Source organism: Octodon degus, unplaced genomic scaffold (assembly GCF_000260255.1).
Source record: "Octodon degus isolate 3935 unplaced genomic scaffold, OctDeg1.0 scaffold00003, whole genome shotgun sequence".
Classification (NCBI taxonomy): Eukaryota; Metazoa; Chordata; class Mammalia; order Rodentia; family Octodontidae; genus Octodon; species Octodon degus.
The window spans coordinates 6,189,502-6,196,895 of record NW_004524579.1 but is presented as its reverse complement, the minus strand read 5'-3'; positions in this window follow the sequence as shown (position 1 = coordinate 6,196,895).

Genomic DNA, 7,394 nt, shown 5'->3' with positions numbered 1-7,394 from the left:
CAATATGGAAATTTAGAGGGTCTGTATCTGCTGCAGCCCAGCCTGCAGGAGAATTTGTGGGAAACACAGTTTCAGGCTGCCAGCTCACACATTGGGTTAGTGTCTTTAAGACAAAGTCTTAAAATTTATTTTGTAATTTATGATTTAGGAGATTTTTTATGGATTTGACTTGAAAAATACAGGCATAAAAATCAGATGTGACATTTTATTTTAGTCAATTGTAACTACAATTTCACTCTCAATGACTATTAGTATTTATTTAGTATGATAGATCTAAACAAATTAAAGTTAAAAAACCCTCAAAACCTTTACTCATAGTACTTCTATACCTATGATACATATATTTATTATCTAAGTGATGCTTCTCTCTTTCAATTCATTGGAAGACACTGATAAGTTAGATTTAGTAATAGATTGCAGTTTTGGTATTCTATATGTTCATACTAACACAAAATTATACCAGTAATAAAATGAACATAATAGTACATTATGTTTAATTTATACAGCTAAGTTGGTTAGTGTTAAAGGGAATTTTATTTTGTGTCATTTATTAAATATTCACTTTTTCAATAATCACACATTTATTATATGACTTTGCTCTAAATTTCTATTTAAATATATTACTAGGAATGGTTTGATTTAGTTTTAAAAACCCTTTTAAGTAAATCTCTAAATTATTAATGTTTTACTTAGTTATACTTCATTCATTAGGGAATGTTTTCTTTCTTTTGCATTTCAATAACTTTATCGAAAGGTATATCTCTTGGCTACCAAATAGAATGGTGTGTGCTTAGGTTACCTCTGCCAGCTCAAAGTTAATGCTGTTGTCTTCAAAATATTGAAATATATCAGCTTTTTGGTAAAACTGAGGTTATCCCTAGAGCACTATTTACCAAAAGTTTAAGGTAGAACATGCTACAGTTCTTTGGTTTACTCATTAGGGAATGTTTTCATAGCCTAAATTTCAAAAACAGTTTCAAGTGTTTTCTTTTCTCAGTTAATATTAATATGCTACTGTTTCCAAAAGCAGCCTGTTAGTTTTGCATATTATAAATTTCTCACAAAACTTTATTGTTTTGCACTTAGTCTCTTGCTTTCAAAAATCCTATTTTGCTATTGGGAATATCTTCATTGTGTTTGTGACTTGTCTTGAAATCTCTCATCTTGAGCCAGCAAAAGATTAGGCTTTTCAATTTTTTTAGCATAAAGATCAAGCTTTCTAGAAAGTTAGAGTGACCTTTTTCACTTTTTCTAAGCCTAAGGCCAGGGAGCTTCATATCTCTGTTTCCAAAGCACTCTCAGATCTGTGAGAATTAGCCAGGGATTAAAGTGATACTTTTCCCCTGTGCTCTTGCTTCTAGCTACTGTGCACTTTCTTTTACTGTATAATGTTTTCAGGAGATTTTTAAAAATGCTCTAATCTCCATTTTGTCCTCTATTTGTTGCTGTAAGATTTTTTGGACATCATTTTGGCCAATTCTGAAAGAACAGATACACGTGAAGCCCCCAAACAGACTCACATTTCTCTGTCACACACATACAAAATGTGAACGGAGAATGAATTTCATGCCTCCCATTACAGAAAACAAGTGGATTATAGCTTAGCCTATGTTTCGATTGTTGGGATACAGGCAGGTTAGAAAGTCGTCACTGATTTGACATGCAACCATGTTATGTGATTTTCTTATACATTATTTACAGGTACAGAGCAGAATCACACTTAGAAGTATTTGTGCATGATGGAATAAAGTCAAAATTGAAAGTCTGCATAGAACATCATAAGCATTTCTAAGTACAGGATGACCAGATTTTTATTTTATAACCACACTTATAAGTAAAACACTATTTCTACAGCCATAATTCATTTGATGACTTTAATTTTCATTTCTAGTTTTAAGAATGCTTGTCAGTTATACAATATAGTATTCTGCTTCTTGGGCTCTGAATAAAAGTAATAGTTTGCATAATCACCAGAATGTCTTTGTGATCTTGACTTGAGTTTATAGTTAACAAAATTAAGAATAAACCCATCATCAATGTAATAGAGAAGAAAACTTTGTGACTCTATTGTTCTGCTATTGCTGAAAATGTCACAAACCTTTAACTTGATATATGTACACATTATATACTTTGTATCCTATTGTTATGGACTATTGACAATATGTTGTATGTGAAGTCAAATAGAGTTTGCAGGTCTAACAAGTAATACAACTATTCATATTATGTTAAGCAAATGTGACAAAATAGATAATCTTTTTCTCTTGACAGATGAAAAATCACCAACCCCTGCTTGGTTTGTACTATCTAAATTATATTATGTTTCTTTTTTTTTTTTTTGAACATGAAGAGTTAAAGCTCAAGAAATGTCATCGTTTATGTAAGGTTAGATTAAAAGACAAGAGAAATATAAACACAAGCCCATTCTGAATAATTAATTGGACTGAATTCTAGACCTTCTGAATTTATAGTACTGAGATATTTGCTATGGGGCTGGCCAGATAGCTCAGCAGACTAAAGTGCTATCATAGGCAGGCACAGGGACCGGGGTTCCATCCCGGGCATGCTGTGCTGGACCTTCCTCCAGGGTGTGGTGATTGAGATTGGGCATGCTTGGACCTTCCTCCAGGGCATGGTGATTGAGATTGGGCATGCTTGTAATCCCAGATCTTGGGAGGCTGAAAACAGGAGAATCACTACTAGTCCAATCGGTATAGAGAGACCCTATAGACCCTGTACTAAATACATAAAATACTTGCTCCGTATTGCATATTAAATACACCCGTGACTGGCAGAATAGATGGCCACTAACATAAGAAGAGCGAGCTCCTCTTATACCTATAGTTAGAGTGCTGCTGACGGCTCACCTTTGGGTGCAGGTTACCACAATATCCGGTATCAGAATTGTCACTACTTTCCGAAACAGTTGGCTGGGACCATGAGCACACAGAAAAGGTCCTGATTGACACACACAAAGAATCTGTTAAGATCAGCACTGCCAGAAGTAGTGTATTGCTTGTGGTTCAGCCTAAAAAAGATTGCATGTCTTATTGTATGCTGTGCACATCCTATTTTTTAATAAATAAAAAGATAAAATATAGAAATATTAGAGTCTTTATTTTCATTGAAGAAAGTTGTTCCATTTGCTTCGACAATGTCTTCTATCAGCCAGGGATTCCCTTTTGACAATTGCTAGAATATTGACGGGCGCACCTGGGCATGCACCTGGGGTGGGGGAGGGCTGCGAATGACAGCCAGGTGCTTGTTTAGGTCTGACCCAGCGTCTAGCTGAGATTTCCCACTCTGGATTAGATATGATCCAATTTCTACCTGAGATTTCTCCTTCTGAATGACACAGAAAATACTGGTGAAAGTACACTTCATACCAAAGAGTGGATAGTGTATGCAATTCACAAATGCTTTTAAAATACAGGCATATTTTTCTTACTATAGCTACCATTATCAAGGCTATGCTCACCAACAGCAACCTCAAATATATATTGAACTTTCTGGGATGACATAGCTTTTGCATATACTTACACAAAAATATTTTTCAAATATAATCTGTTTTTGAGACCAAATCTCAATATACTGATAGAAAGTATTTATATAAAAATACTATTTTAATACACTGAAATAATATTTTTCAGTCTATTCCAGGTCTTAGAAATAAAGAATGGTAAAAAGATGGCTATGTATTACAGTTTCTTATATATAAACCTTTGTTGGTAATGAATTCTTGTGACCTGGATTTTAGTTTCTTAAAAAAATCTGTAAATATGATGTTGTTTATTGAATTGTCAATTATAGATGTTAGCACAAATTCTGTCTTTAGCCCTAACATACATGCCTAACAATAGACAGAAGGAATTAATTTTGAATAAAAGTTTTATATTCTTAAATTTTCAACTTTGAAAGTTTTCAGAATAAGTGGCTCCTTCGGTGTAATGAGCCTTCTACCCATATGCTTTGGGCACTTGTTTAGACAGTGTGAAAAAAGTTAGCCTCTTTTAAAGTTATGCATCTCAGATAATTGACAGCTTCTCAGATACTGCTCACTCTGGCCACAGACAAGCAGAACCTGAGACACAGGAACATGGTGTTTTGCATTAAAATAGGGCAAAGTGACCTCTGTACTTCTCTCAGTTTGGAGTGGTCGGGATCATTTTGGAGCTTAACTGGATAAGCAGCTAATATTTTTTTTACATTTGAGACTATTTTAATAGTGGTGTTCTATGAAAATGATTTCAGCTGAGTAGTTTTGACAGGATGAGGTCAAAACTGGCAAGATCTTGTTATTAAAGTCATATCTTGAGAATTTTAAGTCACAAAATACTGACAGCAAAATAACATGAAAATTATTCATTTCATTTTAATTTATAAGCTATGTATGTTTCTGTAGGTCTTTATCATTTAAATTTACTTTATATTCTCAAATAAGCTTTAAAGCTGGGCAATTATGACATTCTGTACTTATTTCTCAAAAACAGTGAAGTTATTAACTAAAAATAGACCTAGAGGATAACCAGAAAAAGCTCCTTAAATAATGGGTTGCATTTTCTCCCCCAGCCAGTAGTCTTGGGGTGGGAATGTACAACTAGCTGTGTAGTTACAGAGCAACGTCATTGGAGTCCCTCTGGCTTGCTACTTCACCAAAAGCTGCACCAACTCGTGGTTGATTTTTCTGTATATGCAGTCTTTTTTTATATTTATTTATTTATTTATTTTTTTTTTTGCAGAACCAGGGATTGAACTCAGATCCTTGAGTTTGCCAGTCAAGTGCTTATCCTACTGAGCCATCTCCCCGGCCCTGTATATGCAGTCTTGTTAAAGCTTTGGACATCATTTCTACATTCACACTTCTGTGTGTGCAGCAGTGGTCAGAGCTAAGTTGTGGGTACAGAATCCGGCGGAGAAAGACAGATGGTAATTAGACAGGAGAGATATATCAACGTGTTTGTCCTCAGATTCCCTCAATGAAGAATTCAGAAAAGGTGATGAAAAACTAAAAACATTTGTCAAACACATGCTCATTGTACAGAATAAAATCGAGGAAAATAAAAACTATGCACAAAAGACTAAGTTTTTTTTTAAGACTAAGTTAATTTCTTTTTTATGTCAATTCTTAGGGGCTGGGCAGTTGGCTCAGTACAATAAGCACTTACCTGGCAAGTGCAAGGGGCTGAGTTCAATCCTGGTTCTGCAAAAAAAAAAAAAAAGTAAATTCTTAATTAGTCCTTATTGTTTTCTCAATTTTATTTCATCTTCTACATATTTAAAATACATGTGGATTTTAACCCTAATGTTATTTCATATATACATTGTCTTCTTTGCCATTTTGGTTCTTCCATGGGCCACTACTACTTTTTTTTTCTCCTTTTTTTTTTTTTTTTTCTGTGCAGGGTCTCACTATGTGGGTTGTAGCGATCCCACTACTACTTTTTATGTCTGGTGACACCAAGCATAGTGTGTACAGGACTCACTAGGAAGGAAGGACAATTGCATCTGCAGCAATATTCTTCTATTCCTGTTTTTGAATTCTTTTTTTTTGCTACTCTCCAGTATCATTTTGTTCTTTTAGAAAGTTTCCCAAATTTCCATTCAGTTAAAAGAAATTCTTTTTCATTTTCAAGGGACCGCATATATTCATTTTTTGAAAAATATTCTCATCACCTCAATGGGGTTTGGAGAAGGATGATAAGCACAGGGATTTATCATTGAATAGTGAAATCCCTTACTTACTTCTCAGTATTTTCTTACTCAGTTGTATTTCACAATTTTATTTAGCATGTATCAACATCAAGGCATCAAGGAGGTTGTTAAGGGGAATATATAGACGTCTAATACACTGTCTTGGACAAGAGACCAATTTTCATCATTCAAAGGGTAGAAGAAGAAATGAATCTCATAAACTGTTTATGCATGATTAAAGCAACATTTTGAAGAACATTAAATACAGGAAAATCATATGTGCTGAAAAAGGTCAAATTGTAAGTAAATAATGATGCGAGGTAGAACACTTCAGGGAAAGTATAAAGCATATCTGTTAATTGCAGCAAAGTAGGACATATAATAAACAAAATAAGTAATTCTTGGTAGTTAGATGATAGGATGGTACCTTCAGAAAAGAGTCAAATACCTAGGAGTATTTTGTGAGTTGTGAAAACAAAAAGCTCTATCTAAATGTAGAATTGATTAAGAAGGATGGTAGGAGGGAAGTCCAGTTAAATTTTAATGAGGAAGTAGAAGAGATCTGATGTCGCAATGGGCTGCAGTAAGCACCAATTGAACAAAAAATTAGAACAATAACTCAAAATATGAAATTAGGAGAGTAAATAGAACAGAGTCAATGAGACAGATTATTCTACAAAAAAAGGATGGTCTTGACTATTTTCCTGGATACTAACTGCTATAAAAACCAAAATCAAATTGCATCCATTTTAAGTCATGGCCTCAATATAAAAATACAATGGATAACTCGATTTGTAACATTATCTCAGGTAGACGATCTTGACTGCCGTCAAAAAATTCTAAAATACTTGCTTTGAAACAACTCCCCTAGAGCACTGTGTGGCATGTCACAGCAGGTGCAAGGGGAAGACGCAGTTGCGGCTCTTCTATGCAGTCCCAGTATATGCATATGTGATGAGATCTGTGGGTGCATCTGTGTGTGCGTGTAACTCACATGTATGTGTTTCTGCATGTGAATCTCTGTATTTTATTAGTGTAAATTATCACTGAACTAATTAATGGTGAATACACTCAAACAAAATAGAAATAATGATAAAATAAGCCTGTTCCCACTGCTGAAAACACTGTCATCATCTGAGACTCCCTTTTAATTGATCCCATGGGGGAATATGATAAGCAGTTATTTACTTGGCTGCAATGAATGCTGTGGCAAGTCCTAACTTTTGACTACTTTTTCTGCAGCTAATATTTCCTTTATGTTTAATAATGTCTCCAATTTCCTTCACTTACTTGATTTGGTTGTTTAACTCACCGGGGGCAATAATTTCTAAACTGAATTGAAATTGCTCAATTACTAAAATGTTATTTTTGCAACAGTTACAAATGCTGCACTGGCTGTTGATGAAGGTAAAACTTTGGGATTCTGCAGAGGCGGAGTGTATTAGTGGGGCAGAGCTACAGTGCAACATGGTGTGGAGTGGTACGCAAAGGGCTGGCCAGTCTGTAGGCACAATGGTGACAGCAATCGTGGCTCCCTACTCATCTCCCAGCACACAGGGACAGCTGTGAGACTTATAGTGATGAAGCTTTACGCTCTCCAGAGGAAGAGAAGTGTAATTTATTGTGATTTTTAAAAGCTGTAAATTAACAGAGATATATAAATGATTTAATTTAATATTTCCAGATAGATTTCAGTGAATTTAGAA